The following is a 22,373-nucleotide window of genomic DNA, read 5'->3' on the forward strand; positions in this document are numbered from 1 at the left end:
GCTCTCTTTTTGATACTAGTTCTATGTTCACTAGATATACTTGAGGTTGAGATTTGTGTGTGGATTCAAATGGATGAATTCATTTAAGTTTTCTACTATATTAAATTTGCACAAGAACAAAATATATGAGGGTGGCATATTTTATATATATTGAGAGCTAAGGAGTTTTGCATCCTTTTGATTGTAAGCTCTGCTTCCTCTGCTGTAAAGAATTTGAACTTCTGGATTTGTTTTCCAAGCTGAAGGCATATAAGTCCAATATTAATGAGCTTCTTTAGTATAAACTGGTAAACTCATCTACAGATAATATCTTGTATGTAAACCTAATGTCTTACATTATCCACACTGAAATTTTGTTAACTGTGTATTGTGAATAACGTCAGATAAAAATATGCACTGGTAAATTATTTGCAAAACATTTAGCACAATGCTTAGCACCTAAGAAGTGCTAAGATATGTTTGTCTCCCTTTTTCCTTTGCAAATCGAGTTTTCTCTGTCATATAACCTGTGCCTTTCTCTTTGTTTCATGCTTCTTTTCTAACTCATATTCACATGTTAGTTTCAGCACTGCCTTTGTTTGTTTGTTTCTCCAAATAGGAGATGGTTTTGAAGTTACCCCTTGGTAAAGAAAATTCAAAAATAGAAATATCTGTTGTAATTGTATTAATTAAACAAAACATGTGAAGTATGGCTTTGTATTTGTCCTTCGGGTAAACAGGGCTGTTAGCCCTGGTGCTTTCATGTGTCACAAGAGAAATATCAATTACCCTTGGCTTCTATCTTAAAATAGTAATAATGATAAGCTCACCAAGAAACTGTGATATAAAGGGACCTGTAGGGTATAGATTCCGTCTGAAGATGTCACTGAGATGCTTTACATGATCAGACATTATAAGTCTATTCTGTGAGAGCAAAAAGGTTTACTATAAGTAACTAGGGATAATTTTGTGTTCATTTTTACAAAAATCTTGTTTTGTTTCAGATGACATTTCTTTTCTGTATAGAATCCACTGTTGTTTACTTAATTTTTTTCTTACTGGGATATAAGGTAAGTTGAACACCACAGTCAAAATAGCCCCATGCTGCTGACGCTGACATCAAGCACTTCTGGTGGTCCTTGGAAAACAGCATCCCTTTCTTCTGTGTTTAATATCTAAGATGTGGAATCTGTCGAGGCACCTGCCACTTTATACAACTCTCTAATCTTTGTCTTTATTAGCTGTCAGGCAGCATCATCACACTGGCTGTTTGGTTTAAATCTTGTTCAGTTTTGTAATATAAAAAGACAAGAGTATGTCCCTGAAGATATAAACTTAGTCTCTTGTACTGTAGACAGTTACTTTTTTTTCCAATGTAATTTTCCTTGAAACAAAAATTCTTTTATATTTACACAGGAAAAGAAACTATCTCTTTGCCTCCTAAGTAAATATTTTGCATTACAATTGTCCAGATGCACAAGATGCCTACTGAAGCTGTCTCTGTTTAATGAGTAATCCTTTAGATCAGTTGTTTAAAAAGGCACATGGTATAGTACATATTCTCATTCATTTACTTATTCATCTGATTCATTCAAACAACATTCACTGGATTCTTGCTATGAATCACACACTGTGCTAGGCACTGTGCAAACAGAATAGGATGTCCTTATTTGAAAAAAACAAGTTGGGAATATAAGTGTAGGAAGACATAAATTGTAACACAATATTTTAAGTGTTCTATAAACATGAGACAAATATCCTGGGAATACCAAAGAAGTCCTGAATAAGTTTGAACAGGTGAATGTGAGAAGATACCACAATGAAGAAGTCATTTTGAGTTCAACTAGTTAGTGTGTGTCAGAAAGCAGGTAAGGGTGAAGGACACTACTAGTTGAGGCAATGTGAAGGTTTCAGTGAATCTGGAACAAAAGGACCTTAGTACAGAAAGATCTGGATACTCCTGGATACTTTGATCAGAATGTGAAAATTAATTGGAATTCATTCTCTGGAATTAATATATAGGTACTGGATGACCAAAAAAGATCTGAATAAAAGTTAAGAGCTAGATTTGGACTACAAGTTTAGGACCTATCTTCAAACTCTGTATAAAAAATAAGACAGTCTTTACTAGGAGAAAAATTTTCTACATCCTATGATATAGGAGTCAAGGAGCCAGGTGGCAATGCACCTTGTTAGGTACTCACATTAGAGTGCACAAGGACACAGGTTCAAGCCCCTGATCCCCACTTGCAGGGAGAAGCATCACATGGTGAAGTGGGTGTATCACTATCTCTCTCCCTCTCTCTCTCTCTCTCCTCTCTCAATTTCTCTCAGTCTATAATAACAATAACAATAACAACAACAACAACAAGAGTCACATTGCTGTGAATAGGAGCCCCAGAATACCAGGGTAAGGGGCTGACTACAGAATTAACAGATAAGGAAAAGGGCAATTGAAGGAACCTGGAAGAAAGATAAACTGGGAGAATGAGGAAGGCGCATCACAAAAAGTGAAGCATAGTTTGGGATAGGGTTTATTCAATAGTGTGTTCAATTAGCTTTCCCCTTCAAAGTTAAAGAATATGGACAACAGCTAGAAGGTACAACGTTCCCACCTGCCATAGATCTGTTTTGTTTCTTCTCTCCTCGTTTTTTTTTTTATGAGAACTGTACTTAATGTAAACAGTAGGTCACACACCTTAGAGGCAGAGGAGAGAGAGAAAGAAAGGTGTTTCTGGGTAGAGTATATGTATTTATATATGGGTCTGCTTTTGTGTGACCAATAAAGCAATGAGTTCATAGAATAAATGAGCTCAGAAGCAGTCTTTTCCCAGGAGAGCTGAACTGCTTTCAGAGGATATGTTAGATCTTTGCCCTTACTGTTTATAGGGTCTTTGAACTTTGCCACAGTCTACAGCTGAGTTTGACTCAGATTGTTATAATTCTACTTTTTAAAAATGTCTTGCTGTTCAAAGCAGCCAAAGCCTGTCACTTTCACTTGTAATCTCTGCACCTACCAGAATGATAACTATAGCCTGCTTCTCTGGTGGTCTTTGCAATTCTGGAGCAGAAACAAGGCATAGAAACATCAAGTCTATAATAAAGATGAATGTAGAACATTACCAGTTTGGTCTCTCAGTACAAGAATTTCCTCTATATTTCATCTCCACTACATGATTCTCAAGATTATGCACAAAATATTATACTGTTTTGAAATTCACAAGCTGCCTGTGCACTGAAACTTCTTATATTGTGCTGATATACTTGAACCTTCTACCTTATATTCTCACTTGGAATGATAGACTTAATCACATCTTTCTTTCACAAGAGAATTCTCTAGATATTTAAAAGACTATCTCAACACTGGTCCTGAAATGAGTGTAGCCTGCAATGTTCCCAGCTGTGACCATGAGCTACTGTGAGTTCAGACCAATAGGAACTCAGATGTTACACAGGCTCTGGTGCTATCTATATGTGCCCAGGAGCAGGTGGATGGAGCTAAATAGTTAATTTTATCCACAGAATTTTTTTTTTCCAAGAATAGGAGCTACTCCCTGCCCTAATCCAACTTGCTAGACCTTTTCTCTGCCCTGACACAATTCTCTCAGACAATATTTTTACAGAGGAACAGTATCCAGCATGGTGCTTGGGACAGAACCTGGGACCTCAGAGCCTCAGATATGAAAGACCTTTTGCATCACCATTGCACTATCTCCCCAGCACTCAGACAATATTTTTATCCAACATCAGGCTAGCTATCAAACTCAAGCAAAACTACCATAATTGTGTACCCCCAGGAACATGCCTACAATGGACTTTCTAGCTGTCTTTTACCCTAAGATCCCTAATCTCATCTGCTCTATACTTACTTTTTGGTTCCTGTTCATTAACTATTTGGTCTCAAGTTATGTCCTGCCACCTTCCAGACACCAAATTGCAGATGCTACCATGATTTCATCATGACTTCTCTGGGCAGGTGACCTCACCAATGAGTCCTGGAACCTCACCTCTCCAGAGCTCTAGCCCACTAGGGAAAGACAGAAACAGGCTGGGGGTATGGATCAACCTGCCAACACCCATGTCCAGTGGAGAAGCAGTTACAGAAGCCAGAACTACATTTTGCTCCTCCAAAACTACCTTGATCCATACTCCTTGGTAGGGGGATGGGTGGTGGAGCAGGGGAGAAGTGATAGGCGGAAGACAAGAAGGTTCTGAAGTCCAGTTCCATCAGCACCCGGAGAGAATGGAGGAAAAAGAGAGGTAATACAGACGCAGTAATGCTGGCATGAGTGTCTTGGAGGGAAAGAGACAATTGGATCAGGAAAAAAAGGTGGACAATTGTGTACAGATGTAGACAGATGGTTAGCCCATGTCTACAACCTTCGGAGAACTATGGTGGCTTGCAGTGGGGAGACTGAAAATTCAGAACACTGGTGGTGGGAATGGAGTGGATTTATACCTCTGTTGACATGTAATTTTGTAAATCAATATTAAATCATAATAAATTTTTTAAAAAAGACTACCTCATAAATTTCTCAATTCCTTTAGTAGGGAAATAGAAACGCATGCTAGAGAACTTACTCTTTATGTCAAACTTTAAGCAGAGAATTTTCATCATGATAAGTTCCTTTGTATGAAAAATCAAACTGAAACAAATGAACCAGTAAAACAACAATCAAAGAGTATAAGAGATATCTGATGTTTTAACAGTTAAAATAAAAAAAGGACCAGAGAGAAATAGCTCAGTATTAGAGTACAGGAATAACATGCCAGAAGACTTAAAGGCAGCAGGTTCAATATATGGCACTGCTATGTATTAGAGTGAGTAGTGCTCACATACAAATAACATTCATAATTATAAACTAAAACAAACGAAGCTTGAAACACTTTATGATATAAAATTTTTGATGAATGGAGAAAGGTTCTGGTAAAAAGAATTACTGAGGCTTATAGATTTGATCATCTTATATGACTTCAAAAATATTTTAAAAATTAGTAACAAAATTGATAAGCGCTTAGCCAGACTCACTAAAAATACTATAGTAAGTAGAATTACAAATAATAAGGGAGATATCATAACAGACACCACAGAAATCCAAAATATCATGTGAAGCTCCCATGAACAACTATATGACACTAATTTAGAGAACCTGGAAGAAATGGAAGAATTCCTAGATACATATTCCCTTCCAAAACTTAACTAGGAAGAACTATAAAACCTAAATGGATTAATCACAGACAAAGAAATCAAAATAATTATGAAGAACCTTCCAATAACAAAATTCCAGAACCAAGATGGCTTTACAAATGAATTCTACAAAACATTTAGGAAGTAGTTAATACCTCTATTTTAAAGCTCTTCAAAAAAAGATTGACGACACAGAGATATACCCTTCTACCTTCTATGAAGTCAACATCATCCCGATAATAAAAAGCAGATAGGGGCACAACGAAAAAAGGAAACTACAGACCAATATCTCTGATGAACATAGATGCTATGATACTGAAAAAATTTTAGCCAACTGGATATAGCCTTATAGTCAAAGGACTGTTCATCCTGATCAACTGTGATTTATCTCAGCAATGCAAGGCTGGTTCAATATTCATAAATGTAATTTACCACATCAATACAAGCAAAACCAAAAACCACATGATTATCTTAATAGATGCAGAGAAAACCTTTGACAGACATCCCTTCATGGCAAAAACACTACAACAACAAAAAAAAAATGGGAATAAATGGAAAATTCCTTAAGATAGTGGGGTTCATATACAGCAAATCTACACCCAACATCATACTTAATGGGGAGAAGCTGAAAGTATTCCCATTCAGATTGGGGACTTGACAGGGCTGTCTATTATCACCATTACTCTTCAACATAGTATTGGAAGATTTTGCCATAGCAATCAGGCAAGAGAAAGGAATTGAAGGAATACAGATTGGAAGGGAAGAAGTCAAACTTTCACTATTTGAAGATGATATGATTATATACATAGAAACACCTAAGTAATACAGCAGGAAGTTTCTGGAAATTATTAGGCAATATACCAAGGTGTCAGGCTACAAAATTAATGTACAAAAATCAGAGCCATTCCTTAACACAAACACTATGTCAAAAGAGGAGGATATCCAGAAATCACTTCCATCCACTACAACAGCAAAATCAATATAAAAATATCTCACCAAACTTAGCAACAAAAAAGCAAATGACCCAATCCAAAGTGGGGAGAGGATAGTTTGAATGTCTTTAACTTTTTGATGCATGGAGGACAGTTCAAACTATTTTTCCCCTCTCAAATTGATTAAATAGTGGTTTATAAGACTGTAAGTTAATAGGAGTGTATTAACACTGTGCCTACCGCCAAAGGTCTGTGTCCCTACATTTATCCCCTGATAGTGAAGCTGAAAATCTACCTTTACCTTCCTTCCCTCCAGAGTTTTTTACTCTGATGAAATACTCTAAACTCAGTCAAATTCTGCTTTGCATTTCTCTTTCTGTTCTTTTTTTCTTAACTTCTGTTTGTGAGTAGGATCATCTCATACTCATCTTTCTCTTTTGGACTTAGCTCACTTAATTCCTTCTAGCTCCATCCAGGATGGATAGGAAAAGGTGGGTTCATTGTTCTTAATAGCTGAGTAGTATTCCATTGTGTATATATACCACAACTTTCTCACCCATTCAAATGCTGTTGGGCTCTTGGGTTGCTTCCAGGTTTGGGGTATTATGAATTGTGCTCACTACCAGGCCACCCCATCACCTTGGGCCCTAGTCAGGGAATTTTGGGATTCCCACATAGGCATGACGGGCCTAGACCTCTAACAGATTCCTCTCTCCACTGACACTGGTAATCTCCATTACGAAGAACATAGTGGACCATCTTATGGGCTTCTACAGGAGCCTGCCTTCATGTGGAACAACAAAGGTAGAGGCTGCCCCTCTTTCCAAAGGGAGACTGGGTTAGCATACTCTGATACTCAAGGAAGACTGGTCCTGAAATAAGTATAGCTTAGAATGTTCCTAACTATGACTACAGAATACAAACTCAGACCTACAGGGATGCAGAGGTTACATAGGCTCCTGTGCTGAATATGGGCCCCAGATCAAATCGATGGGGTTTGCAGTTAACAACATTTATACATTTTCCCCAAATTTGGGCGCTACCTTCTTCCATGATCTAGTTTTCTAGTCCTATTTCCAACTCTGATACCATCTCCCCTGACAATATCTTTAGCTCACCTGCATGTTAGCTTTTAGGCTCAAGCAAAAATTAGTAAAGTCATGAGCCTCTTGGAATGTACCTAAAGTAAACCTACGAGCTTTTCCCAAAATGAAGACCCCAAATCTCATCTTCTATAATCTTACATTTAGGTTCCTGATTATTAAACACTTTGTTCTGCTTTATATCTTAATGTTTTTCAGCCACCAAGTTGCAGATGCTACCATGAGGCCAACCTGAATTTCCTGGGCATATACAACCTTAGCAATGTACCCTAGAGCCCAACCTCTCTAGATCTCTGCCCCACGAGGGAAAGATAGAAACAGGCTGGGAGGATGGATGGATACACCTGCTGGTGCCCATGTCCAGTGGAGAAGCAGTTGCAGAGACCAGATCTTCCACCCATAATGATTCTGGGTGCAGGATCCCAGAAGGATAGAGAGTAGGAGAGCTTACAGTGGAGGGGATGGGATACAGAACTCTGGTGGTGGGAATTGTGTGGAACTGTACCCCTCTTATCCTACGGTCTTGTCGATCATTATTAAATCAATTTTTAAAAAGTGTTACTTGAATAGCAGAATTTCTCTTTAATTAATAGTTTCTAATTTGTACCTCTGAATGATACACTGTATCAAATCTAGGAAAATAGGGTACTTATGGTGTTTTAAATGTGTAGTGCTTAAATCTAAACACAGTGCTCCCAGTGAGGAAATATTGAACAGCGGACATGGAAATAAGAGCTACATCCTATTTTCAAATACTCAGGTAGGGACAATAGGAAATTAGATTTAGAATCTGTAATAAAAAAGAAAATTAGTTTTCTTATTTGTTACCTTCCTTCTGTATTAAAAAGTGTAGTCTATTCATTCTAATGTTCAGTTTCTGAATTCACTGAACTGTTTACACTGCAAATCATTAAATCCTTGGAACCCCAGTTAAATTAAGTTGCTTAGTTGTTTTGCTTTGAGCACTTCCTCCTCACTCACATTCTAAAATAAACATACCCACAAGAACAGACCATTTCAGTGAGTTGGTTTTCAATATATTTTTGTCTCCAATCTTGCACCAAAGTTGGCAAAGGAAAGGAAGAAAAGACAGAAAGAGAAAGAAAGAAAGAAAGGAGGAAGGAAGGAAAGGAGGAAAAAAGAAAAGAAGGGGGAGAATCTGAAACAAAAATAAAACTCATATTTATTTATTTGCTTTCTGATCCCTTTCAGTGACTTCAATTTTTCTTTTCTTTTCTCTTCTTTCCTTTTCTCTTCTTTTCTTTCTTTCTTTCTTTTTTTTCAGAGTCTTCTCTAAATAGTAACAATGGGCTTAATTGATCTGAAGAGAAGAAATGTAGGGGTACAATGTACTTGACAAGGTTTAGAATCAAAATAAGTATCACAGCCCTACAAATATGGTACAAATACAGAGAAATAGGAGCCTTTAACTTTTCCCTCTCTGAAACTCATGATATTGTCAAAGAAGTAAGACAGACTGAGAAATTATTTGTAAGAGAAGCAACATATAAAATTTTCAGATTAATTATAAAAATAGAATCCATTCCAAATTAAAAGCATTTCCATCCTCCTTAAAAACCAGTCTGTAAAGGCCTGTTGTTGGAGAAAGTTAAGTGTTGTATTAGCTGGCAATGTGGGATACCAATCAATTAATCAAAGACACAGTTTGTTTGCCTGAAAGAGACTGGAGTTGACTTCACTGATGTGTGCATCAGTATAGAAGTGGGGACAAGTAGTGAAGCCCCAAGTTCAGGGCATTACTCTTTTTACATTTCTTACAAATCATATTGAAAGAAAAGTCCTAGAATGCTTTCTTAATTATGTTTTGGAAAACATCTATAGTAACATAATTTTCTGTTGAGGACCTCAAGACCTTATTTTAAAAAATGCCTTAGGGAAAGTCAAAGAGAGTAACCCTTGCTTAGTTGAAAATGTCAGCTTTTGCCTACCATAAAGTTTATTATAATCCAAAACTGTCATTCTTACTTATGACTATTCATATATGTTTAGAATACTTTGTGCATTATAAAATTCATAGTAGTACCACAAAGGTTCTTGGTCAGAAGTTCTAATATTGCTTAAAGAAAAAAGAAAGGGTAAACACAAAGTAGAACTTGAACTGAGTCTGGTGTACTACACCAAAGTAAAGAACTCTGGGGTGGGGTGGGAGAGAAAGGTGGGGTTCAGGTCCAGGTGGATAATGGTGGAGGAGGATCTAGGCTGGGGTTGAGAGTGTTTTTCAGAAAATTAAGAAATATTACACATGTATCAAAAATGTTAGTCATAATAAATCGCTAATCCCTCGATAAAAATCAATTTTAAAAAGATCTGTATATGAGAATTGTGAGGAAGGAAAACTGACATTACAGACTGCTATATACAGAAAACTATACTATGCCTGAAAGAGAACATTCTTCTTTTGCTGCCATCTGGCCTTCCTACCCCCAAACTGGCTCACTATTTTATTTAAGAAACACAGGTCAAAGGAGAGAAACTGCAGTACCAGTGCTTCCCCTAGTGCCATGGCACTCTTATGTGGTAAAGAGTTCAGATATGTGCCATGCACATAACAAGGCACATGTGCTGTAGGTGGGCTATCTCGTATTCCCAAACAGGTAATAATCTGTTTATAGCAGTAGTAATAGCATAATAGTGAACATTTCACAGTTGTCATTATTGTTGTATGCTTTACATTAGGTTGTTCTAGCTCTCCCCCTGCCAAGAAAATTGGATCAGTCCTGCTAGTTTTGCGGGCCCACTTGGCCCCGCCCCAAGGAACCCGGAGAGGGTTCCAGAGTTCCAGAGTTAGAGAGTGCTTGGCGCTGCTGTGGGGGAAGGAGGCAGGAGAGTTCTGTTTGGTGATTAGTTTGGGTTAGTTTATGAATCGTTGTTCCTGAATAAAGAAATACAGCTTCCTTCCCCAGCCATATGTCTCTGGTCGTCTCTGTTACCCGCCCGTGAAGCTAGCCCAACCAGCTAGAGCATCCGAATTTTAACAACACATTATTATGTACAGAATAATCATGGATTTTCACGTTGATGGTTTCTTCTTTGCATCATCTATTTGGCAATAGATATATCTGAATTAGGTGAGCAATACTGTGGTCATTGCTGGTCATTGGTAAGACACAGTAAATTAAAGTGGAGAAGTGTGATAATGATGAAAATTTATTGTTAGAAATAAGTAGGAAAGAGATTAGTTTTGGGACTACAGAGAAAAATCAAAGTATCAACAGAAGGAAATTGAGAGACAAAGCCTTGCATATAGTCCTATGTTAGTAGTATTCACCAAAAATTATGAATGGTGACAAATGAAATAATGAATGGATGGATAGAGTATAAAATATCTTGAATATTTCCAATTTTGCCAAGGATTAGATCGGGAAATATGTTTGATTGTTGAATTACATTCTATTACAATCTGTGCTATATGTTCCTATTCCTGAGTGAGGAAAACAAAAATTAATAACTTCTAATTTCTCTCTTTGAAAAGCAAAGGACATATATTGTTGCTCTGCTTCTTTCATACTGTTTCATATTAAGAAGATTTTAAAACATGATGCAGAGTACCAACCTTGAAAGCTGCATTCTGCTTTGCACATATCACCTAAAAGAAATAGGGGGAGAAAAGAAAATTTAAGTGTAAGCCAATTAAGGCAACACTGCAGTAAAAAATTATAAAAAAATAACTTTTTTTCATTTTTCCTTTGACAAAGGAGACACACTGCAGAGAGAAAATTTGTCTGAAAAATCTATTTCTTTTTTTCAACTGTTATGTGGAAATTTTGTTCTATTTTTATTTTATGTTGGTTCTTTGTATCGCAGCAACTTGAATGACAATACATAGGGATATAGAGGGGATATTTAATAAGAGTGATAAAATTAGTTATAGACAAGAAAAAGTATTTAGGCATCACTTAATCAACTCATGAAAATTTGCTATCATAAGATTTTTTTTCTGATATATTCAGACAAGAGTATTTTAAGAGGCTGTTACAATTTATCCTCAGGTTCTGCATTGCTACTGTTGAATGCTGATTAGTACACAGGTTTTTTATTATTTTCCCTCCTCACTTCCCCAATAATCTATTCTCCCTTATGGACCAAGTGATTACTGTGCTGTTTATAATAACTGTTCTACATTCCTTATGGAAATTGTAATTATAATGCTGAATATTCAAACTGCAAGCCACTTTTCTCAAGGAAATTGTAATTATGATAATGTACTATTTACCCAACCAATGTTTTCTAGTCATTGTTCTCTTTGAGAGATGAGGGGGTAAAAACACTGAAATGAAAATCCTGTTGGGATCTCAGATATGTATTCTGACAACACATAATAATTACAGCTATAGCTAATATTTGTTATATGATAGGTATGGCACAAATAGACTGACATGATAGAAGAAATATATTAGTGATTTATTAATAATGGCTTACAAGATCATGAGATTCCAAGGATATAGTTCCACGGGACACCCACAACCAGAGTTCTGTGCCAACACCCCCAACCTTAATAGTTCTTGCAAAATCTTAGGGACAGTTAGATCTCCTTTCCTTCCTTCCTTCCTTCCTTCCTTCCTTCCTTCCTTCCTTCCTTCCTTCCTTCCTTCCTACAATTTCACGTATTTCAATACTTTATATTCCTACATATAAGAAAACACCAGGATCCCCACCTGCAGAGAGAATGCTTTGCTAGTGGTAAAGCAATGCTGTGGGTGTCTATCTCTCTTCCTCTGTCATTGCCTCCCCTCTAGATGTCTGGCTGTCTCTATCCAATAAATAATAAAGATAGTTTTTAAAAAGAAAACACTTGGAAATAGAGGTGTATATAAATAACTGTATCTCTTTAACCAACACACTAACCCCATGATGTATGTAATATTATCTCAATTTTACAAGGTTTAGGAAAAGTGACTGGTTTGGTATACATCACATAGCTAGTAAATAATAGACTCAAAGCTTAAACCCAAGACTCTCAGATTTGAGAATCTACTTATGAGAAACAGTCAAAGGCCTCCACTGATTCACAGGTACCCATGCACGCTCACTAAGTTGACTCAATTACATTCTTTTATGAAAACAGTGCTTTTCAGGCAGTATACAATGTGGTCTGCTCTCTGGTAGGTAAACATTAGATTGTGACCATTACCTCTGAGAACAGTATTTCAACCCTTACCCTTGAAAATAGAATGACATCTATGCTCAGAATGAAAGTTTATGCTTTCTTATCAGAGTATAACTTGGAATCAGGATTTTTATGCCCTCTTACTCAATGGTCTCACTATTTAAATTTATGCTATAAGTAGAAGTAAATTCATTGTAGCAACATTGTTTTAAATAGTGAAAGTCTATTGAAGCAGAAAATGTCCACCAAACACTTCATGATACAATAAGACACTAAGGTTATTAAAAAGCACTGATTCACATTATGTGTCCTGAAAAAAATGCCTTTGGTTGTAAGTGACAATCTAGTGCCCAATGGTAAAGACAGTAATTCTGTGAATCAATATTTCTTCAAAAATTGATACAGAAGTTGTAAATAAATAATTTCTAATGAACTGTTAAGTTTAAACAAGTTTTGGAGTAATTTGCACATGATACTGATTTTATTAAATATATGTATTTTATGGACTCATAATATATTTTGCATATAATACATAGAGAAATGAATACCAAGTACTTAGTTATCTTAGCAGTAGTTGAGAAAGAGACATTTCCCCCATGATAAATGAATACTCAGAATATTAAATGTGTATAGCAAGCACACATTGCTTTTATAGAGTTTGCTTTGCTATTCATAATATCTAGTTTTGAACTGGGAGTGGTGGATTCCTCATTTAGTACCAGGCCCCAATAATAACCCTGGTAGCACTAAAAAAAAAAAAAGGAAAATGATACTGAATAAAGAACATTACCCAGACTCCCCTTCAAGTTAATATACTCATTTATTTATTTGCCTAAGTGTTGATTTCTTATGGCTCACAGGTTACTCCTCTGGGAAGTTTCCCCCTTCCACCAAAAGAAAATGTCTGATTGGGGGTTGGATGGTAGTACAAAGCGCTAGCACCTGTGCAAGGATCCTGGCTTGAGCTCCCTACTCCCCATCTACAGGGGTGTCGCTTCACAAGTAATGAAGCAGTTTTGCAGGTGTTTTTCTCTCCCCATATCTGTCTACCCTCTTCTATCTGTCCTATACAACAACAACATCAGTGGCAATAACAACAAAACAACAACAAGGGCAACAAAATGAGAAAAAAAAAACCTCCAGGAGCAATGGATTTGTAGTGCAAGCACCGAGCCCTAGCAATAACCCTGGAAGCAAAAAAAGAAAAAGAAAGAAAGAAAAAGAGAGAGAAAAAAAGAAACAAAGAAAGAAAGAAACAGAGTGAGAAAAAAGAAACAAAGAAAGAAAGAAACAGAGTGAAAGAAAGAAAAGAAAATGTCTTTTTTAAAAACTTTTTTTAAAGATTTATTTATTTATTCCCTTTTGTTGCCCTTGTTTTTATTTTTGTAGTTATTGATGACATCGTTGTTGGATAGGACAGAGAGAAATGGAGAGAGGAGGGGAAGACAGAAAGGGAGAGAGAAAGACACCTGCAGACCTGCTTCACCGCATGTGAAGGGACTTCCCTGCAGGTGGGGAGCCTGGAGTTCAAACCGGAATCCTTACTCAGGTCTTTGCACTTTGCGCCACCTGCGCTTAACCTGCTGCGTTACCGCCCAACTCCCAGAAAATGTCTCTTGTGCGAAGTTGTGTCCCTCTTATCCTATGGATTTGTCAATGTTTCCTTTTTATAAATAAAAATTAAAGAAAAAAGAAAAGAATGTCTTATCAAAGACCATTCACCCTCCCATGTTCAGATAATGACTAATCAAGATAGAGGTGCATAGTGCAGGGCCAAATTTTCCCTATTTGGGATACCAATAATGATTTTGATCACTAGCACAAACTTGAACCTTCATCTCAGAATTATGCTCAGAAAATATGTTTTTGACTGTAAACAAAAGTGCCAAGCTTATAGACAAAGAACTGAGAGAGAAATACTACTATGATGGACGCTACAGTCCATATCCTGGCCACTATAGTCTTTCTCATTCCCATAAAGAATAACTAATATAAGTTTTAGCTTAACTTTTGTTAAAATAATAAATAAAATCAATAATTATATGGGTAAGCCTGCAAACCAGAAAGAAGTCTTCAGTGTCATACAGTATTTACAATTTCATAACCAAAGGAACATTAAACCAATGTGTTTATAATTCTTGAAAACCATACTGTGATAATTAGCATATATATCATAATGTCATATTGAAATTTATCTATAATATGTCTCAGAACAAAATTAAGGGTTAGTTTAACAAAAATCCATAAGTATTCTATTATAAGGAATGATATGATACTTTTAATTATTCTATTTCATAGGGAAAAAAATCTCAACCTATTCCAGAAAACTTAAAAGATTAGTTAGGGAACAAGGGCTTACATTTCTTCAGTAAATGTAAGAATTTTATCAGGCATGAAATGTAATAAGAACAATTTACAGTCCAGTGACATATTACTCTAGACAGCCTTAACAATCTGAACATAGGAGTTAACTAATTCTATACAGTTTTCAGAGAATGTGGTTAGGATTTTACAATCAATAATTTGTGTAATTCTGTGGTTTCCATAGCTCTGTAGTCTTTTGTCTGAAAATCAGTATACTTTTTTGTAGTGTTCCTGGAAAAATTCTGGAATTCTATACTTCACTTGCTAACTTTTAACTCTAGGCCAAATCATTATACTTTTCTACTGGTATCATTCATTTATCTGTCCTCCTCCTCCTCCTCCTTCTTCTTTTACTAAGTATATGTTTGGGTTTATTTTGATCACTCTGGTTTATGCCTGTTGTCCTAATATAGATATTAACTAGATTTTTTCTTTATTGGAGGATTAATGGTTTACAATGAACAGTAAAATGCAGTAGTTTATACATGTGCAACATTTCTGTTTTCCACATAATTCAACCCCAACTAGGTCCTCCTCTGCAAGTATGTTTCCCCCTCATCCTTCTCTCTGACTTATCTCACTTAACATTATTCCTTCAAGCTCCATCTAAGATGAGGTGAAGAAGGTGAATTCACTATTTTTAATATCTGAATAATATATATCACAACTTAGCCATTTATCAGGTGTTGGACACCTGGATTGCTTCCAGGTTTTGGCTGTTACAAACTGTGAAGCTATAAACACAGATACACACAAATCTTTTTGGATAGGTGTGTTTTGTTCCTTAGGATATATCTCTTGAAGAAGAATTGCAGGGTCATAGGGTGGGTCCACTTCTAGCCTTCTGAGAGTTCTCCATATGCTCTAAACTGCAGTGCAAGAGGGTTCCTTTGTCCCCACAACCTCTCCAACATTTGTTGCTGCTACCTTTTCTGTTATATGACATTCTCCCTGGAGTGAAGTGGTATCTCATTGTTGTCTTTATTTGCATTTCTCTGATAATCAGTGACTTGGAGCATTATTTTCATTTGTTTGTTGACCTTTTGGATATCATCTTTGGTGAATATTCTCTTCCTATCTTTTTTTTTTTTAATTTAAGAAAGGAGACATTAACAAAACCGTAGGATAGGAGGGGTACAACTCCACACAGTTCCCACCACCTGGTTTCTATATCCCATCCCCTCCCCTGATAGCTTTCCCATTCTCTATCCCTCTGGGAGTATGGACCCAGGGTCATTGTGGGTTGCAGAAGGTGGAAGGTCTGGCCTAGACCAGGTAGAACAGAAGCAACCGGTGACACCGCTATATACAAGATGCTAGGTATTATACAGCAAACCCTAACAAAGGGACTTTTCAAAGTTAACCCAATTACCAAATAATGTGATGATAACAATAACTATCCATTGTCTTCTTGAACCCTTGTTGTTTTCGCCGGGCCGGCTTCACGGGTGGGTAACAGACGACCCGGGACTCATGGCTGGGTTGTACGCAGTATCTCTTTATTCATGCAGGATGCAGCACAATCTATACCAAGCTAAGCTAAACTAAAAACTACAAACAATCTTGTCCTTATAAATATACTAGCCCAGTAGGGTGGGAACAGGATGCAACGCAGAGAGGGTGGAGAGAAAAGTGACTGGTGAAAATCAGGGTATGACAAGGAGAGGGGGCGGAGCAGGCAAGAATTCTACCACTGAACCACCAATGCCCTGGAGGGAGGGTGGTGCTTGTTAACAGAGGTTATGTAAATAGAATACAGTGTTATGTAAATAGAATGCAGGGGGATTAAACCAAATGAAACAGAAGGGGTTTTTAAAAGCAGAATTAGAAGCATACCAACAAACCCTAAGACAGCAGGAACCTCACATTTCCACTATAGAGCCTATATTCCCCGAGTCCTGGAACCTTAGGGTGGGGCCCACTTTCCTGCATGCTTCTCTCAACTCATATCAAATAATAGTGCATCTGCAGATCGCAACCTAATCAACGCAACAATTGCCACCTCAACATGCTTCAGTTCAGACTGTGTCCAGAGACTTCAGGTGTGGAATGACAACCCTTCAGCTTCATCACTCGGGTGAGACCGTTCCTTTCATAGTATACTCTAATTCCATTCCAGGTGTTCCACTCCCCAATAAAGTCCCCAAACCTAGATACAGACCAGGTCCCCTGAGATAGAGCATATGTTCACAAGTGTCCATAAACCAGGGGGAAATATATACCTGAAAGCAGAAGTACACAAAAGTCTGCAGTGAGTACCCCCCAAGACTTCATCTGCACTATTCCAGCCTTTAGGTCCGTGATTGTTGAACAATTTGTTTGGCTTTGTATGTTAATTCTCTTTTCAGCCACCAGATTCCGGATGCCAGCATGATGCCAACCAGAATTCCCTGGACTGACAACCTCACCATTGTGTCCTGCAGCTCCGCTTCCCCAGAGACCCACCCTACTAGGGAAAGAGAGAGGCAGACTGGGAATATGGATTGACCAGTCAATGTCCATGTTCAGAGGGGAAGCAATTACAGAAGCCAGACCTTCCATCTTCTGCAACCCACAATGACCCTGGGTCCATACTCCCAGAGGGATAGAGAATGGGAAAGCTATCAGGGGAGGGGATGGGATATGGAGATTGGGTGGTGGGAACTGTGTGGAGTTGTACCCCTCCTATCCTATGGTTTTGTTAATGTCTCTTTTCTTAAATAAAAAAAAAAGGGAGGAACTTGAAAGTAAATAAAGACCTAGAAATTTACTAAAAGCACTTAATAAATGTGATAGAAAATTTAAAAAAAAGATATGAAGATATTTGTAGGTCGAGAATAGTTCCAGGTGCTATTGGTGGTAAGTTTAAGGTTGTTAATATATTATATAACTTGGGACTGGGTGTGGCTATGCAGCAGATAACAGATACCAGAACTACCACATACCTAGAGAATAATTATAACTATTTTTTGTGGGGAATTTAAATGTGCCTTTTGTAATTTGGACTAGAGAGAGATTGCATATATCAGGAATACAAAATAGCATACTTACATAGGATTGAGCACTATCAAGAAAAATGAAAGGTAATATCATTTTTTAAAAATTCAGCTATTCATGAAGTTAAAATTATTCTTAGATTATAACTGTGACTTCAAAAAAGAAATAATCACTCTCCACCCATAATTCACCTAATTGCACCTGACTGAAGTATTTCAGTTGGAAGAATTTAGTCATGTATTGATAACTGAGAAAATAAAACACATCGATAATACATTGTATTTCTAACTTAACCATACTACCTGTAAATAAATCAAACACTATTATTTGTATGAATATTTTTGTTCATATTATTAGAATTATACCATTGGTAGTAATAAGCTCAGGCCATCACTCAAAATTTTGTAACATTATTTTTTTTGTTTTATTTAAAATAGATATCCTCGTATTTTTAATATATGTAGTGGTAGTGATTACATTACAGTGAATGAGCAACATTATTAGATTAAGGCACACCTAGACTGAATTTCTAAATTACAGGGAAATAATATGCAAGTTTCTTAAATTCTGTGAGTTTCCATTTCCTATCTATAAAGTGGTGATAATTGTATCCAACTTGAAGTTTGTTATAATTTTATTTATTTACTTTTTTTATGAAGAAGAGAAAGGCCAGAGCACTGTTCAGCTCTAGTATAAAGCAATGCCAAGGATTAAACCTGGTCTCAGGCATGTAAGACCTGAGCTCCAAAGCATTAAACTATCTACCTGGCAACATTTATTTAGAGAATTAAGTACAGGTAGTGACTGGCATTTATTAGATACAAAATAAGCATCAATTCCATTGATTCTCTAATACTAACTATTGAGCTCTCTCCGTTAGTTATATTTATCAGCTGTAACAATCAAATTATATAATCATTATTAGAACATTTAAAATGTCTAGAATTCATATAAAATGTTCTTACATGAAATTATTCAGATACAATCATTTTATATGCCTTTTTATAACAATCATGCCAATAAGTTATTAAATATATTTAGCTAACTACCTATAAAACACTACAGATCACTAATAGATCTTCTCTTTGATTAAGGACAGAAATAATATCTACAGATAGAATTAGCTAAATATTAAGTAAAAACATTTTATATTTTCTATGCTTTACATCAGCATTATTTCAAATCCTCTGTTTAAAATCCTTAAGTTACTCCTTATCACATATAGGATGAAGACTGCCCACTCCAGCATGCATTTGGGTTTCTTGGTGAGATGTCCTCTGCCTACATTATAGGTAGCATGCATTCTTTCCTTTCTAAAATCAAAATGCTATAGGTCTCCCATCTTTGAGCAAAAAGGCCCCAGCTTTCAGCCCTCTTTGTTGTCCTTTTATATAGCCCTTCCCCTAACAGCAATTCTCCCCCCACCACCCTCTCTATCCTTTCACAATCTCTTAAGAAACCATTCATGGAAGACTGAACTGAAAGATAAAGACTCCAAGGGGGTCGGATTGTAGTGCAGTGGGTTAAGCGCACGTGGCACAAAGCACAAGGACCCGCGTAAGGATCACTGTTCTACACCCCCCCAGGCCCCCACCCCCCCCCCGCGGAATCGCTTCACAAGCAGTGAAGCAGGTCTGCAAGGTGTCTTTCTCTCCCCCTTTCTGTCTTCCCCTCCTCTCTCCATTTCTCTCTGCCCTATCCAACAACAAACGACATCAACAACAACAATAACCACAACAAGGCTAAGATAAGGGCAATGAAAGGGGGGATAAATGGCTTCCAGGAGCAGTGGATTCATGGTGCAGGCATTGAGCCCAGCAATAACCCTGGAGGCGAAAAAAAAGAAAAAAAGACTCCAAATAACAGACAACATGTCCAAAGGAGTATGTTCAAAGGGGGTGGTGCATGATTCTAGACAATGAAAAGTCAGGCTCCTTAAGGAATTGCACCTAGAGCCAGTGAATACAGTCTCCAAGGGCATGAAGTCATTAACATAGAAATTTGGAGGTGAGTTTGAAAAAATATGAGGGATTTATCACCTCTAAGCCCCAACCACTAAATTAATGTTGCCTGTTGATTTATGGAAATAACACTTAGTAAATATAATTCTCTGTAAGAGCATCTGTACAGTATTTCAGATATTCCCAGAGGTGCTTAGAGAGAAGGAATAAGTCAACCAGATAATATTGTATGAAATTAATTAAACAGGGACATTAGTATAAGGAACCTCTGACTTGGAAAATACATCTGTTTGGTATAAGCATTTTTTTTTCCCACCTCACCTGAAGTATTCAGGCTTGAATTAGAATTCCTTTGGTAAAATAATTTGGGGTAGAAAGATCTATGACCTTATTCTAATACATAGAAAAGTACATAAATCAGGAAGCCAGTATTATACCTATGAAACCCCTCAATATAATCTTACATTTACTACATAACAAAATATTGTACAATATAATGCCTAGAACTTTACAAATGGCTCAGCATAAAGAAAGGGATCCAGTGAATATAACTTCGGCTCCCCATGAAGTGACTCCCCTGAAGGTGGAGAACCGGGGGGCTCGAACTGGGATCCTATGCCAGTCCTTGCACTTTGTGCCAGGTGCGCTTAAGCTGCTGTGCTACCACCTGACTTCCAACCCATCAACATTTTTATTGTAGTGATATATATATTTCGATTCACTTCTACATTTTAATTTGTTTCAGTTTGACTTCCATTACTCTTTAAACATAGCAAAAGTTATATTCACTGGATCCCTTTCTTTAACTATGCCTAGTAATATTGCCATTTAAACATCTAATATTGATCTTCTCATAGTATTATATTTCTGGATTTTTAAGTTTGTACTAATTTAGATTTTTTTGTATTTTCTTTTTTTAAATAATTTTAAAACAATATCTTAACAAATGATAATATTAAGAAATTATGAATACAAGTAACTTTAAAAACACTATATTAATTTTCAGAGTCTGATATAATTTATGCATTTTTTTACTTAAAATTTCAAAATTTATACTACATGCCAGTGGCAAAATTTCAGAGACTTTGTATAAACAAGAATGAGAAGGATAATCTCGCTCATAGAAACTGAGAAATAAGAACAGAAGGGGAAACGCAAAGCAGAACTTGGACTGAATTTTGTGTGCTGCACCAAAGTAAAGGACTCTGGGGGGCAGGAAATTCATATCCTGGTGCATGATATGATGGTGGAGAAGGACCTAGGCAGGGAATTAGAGTGCTTTGCAGAAAACTGAGACATTTTACATGTACCAACAACTGCATTTACTGTTATTGATTCCTCCAATAAAAAGTTAATAAAAATAGAAAGAATACCATATCCTTCCTACATTTAAGTAACAATTAACTAGATATCAAATACTAGGCCTTAAGTACTTTTAGCACTTTTAAAATAATATTCTGTTTAATGCACTATTCAGTTGAAAGCTGTGGTGGTAGTCTACTCTTTTTTGATAGAATATATTTCCTCCTATTAATTCTTCTTTATTTCAATTAATATTTACTAAATTCTTACTATGTAATGCAATAAGTTAGACCCAAAGGTAAAGTAATGAACTAGAATACCTTCTTGGTGATTACTTTCTAAAAGAAAGTAATTTAACATCTGTAAGAGTGTATTTTCAGATCACTTTAAAATAAACATTTCATGTTAAGTGAGATAAACCAAAAAGAGAACAAATATCAGATTATCTCACTTATAGGTGAAACTTGAGACAAGTACAGAGAGAAAACACAAAGTCAATCTTGAACTGGTTCTAGTATATTGCACCAAAGCAGATGGAGGACATTGGGGTTCTAGTGCATGATGGTGCAAACTTAAGTTTGGGGTGAGAGTGCTCTGCAGACACATACTTATCATGGGAAGTTGAGGTGTTGTACCCATGTATCAACAACCATACTGTAAACTATTAATCTCCATAAAATAATATAAAATAATAATATGGAGGAGTTAGAGAAGGAGGAAGATCAGTTGCAGCAGAAATTCAGGTTGGCAAAATGGTTGACTTGGATAGTGTGCTGCTTTGCCATGTACGTAATGCAGGATGGAGCTAGGTCCCCTAGCACACTGAAGGAAATTTGGCTACTTAGGTCTCTCTCTCTCTCTTCGCTCTCATCTCTCTCATCTCTCTCTCTCTCTCTCTTCTCCCTGTATCTAAAAATAAAAAATAAAATCAGTATTGTTTTCTTAAAGATTCTTTGTTCTTAAATTCCAAACTTGTCTTACTTGCTTCAAATAAATTGTTATTTTTTGCTAGATTATAACTAACCTCACTTGAGGTGATTTAAAAGTCACCTGACTCACCTAGACCTGATTAAATTTTATCACAGCTGTCTAAAAGTACAGAGAAGTAAATTCACATAGAAGACATTTTTATGTAAGGCTCTTACAATTAAAGGAAGGAGGTGAAAAAGAAACTGCTGTATCCAATCTCATGCTTCTACTCTGAATTAAGAAATATAGAGAAGCACAAACACTGTTACATTTCATAATGCTGTTTTCTTCTGTTCAAGCAAGTAAAATTAACCTTTGTGACTGGAAAGAAGCAATGTGGAGCTTAGAAAAAATTATGAAGAGGGAAATGAAGTAAATACAAAATAAATATTCAAAAGATATCAGTGCTCTGGAAGTTTCAGGTGCACTAAATCCTCCCTCAATGAATTGTACTCTTTTCTATAAAAAATA

The 22,373-nt window shown here is 36.4% G+C and overlaps 1 protein-coding gene across 4 annotated transcripts in view; it reads right to left on the minus strand.

The window, feature by feature from the left end:
• LINGO2 (leucine rich repeat and Ig domain containing 2) overlaps positions 1–22,373 on the minus strand; it is a 1,295,977-nt gene that overhangs the window by 435,056 nt on the left and 838,548 nt on the right. For all 4 annotated transcript variants that reach the window (XM_060199677.1, XM_060199680.1, XM_060199678.1 and 1 more), the window contains one exon: positions 10,777–10,809. The gene's annotated coding sequence lies outside the window, so the exon portion shown is untranslated. The remainder of the gene's footprint in view (positions 1–10,776; positions 10,810–22,373) is intronic.

The sequence above is a fragment of the Erinaceus europaeus genome, chromosome 10 (genome assembly GCF_950295315.1).
Source record: "Erinaceus europaeus chromosome 10, mEriEur2.1, whole genome shotgun sequence".
Lineage (NCBI taxonomy): Eukaryota > Metazoa > Chordata > Mammalia > Eulipotyphla > Erinaceidae > Erinaceus > Erinaceus europaeus.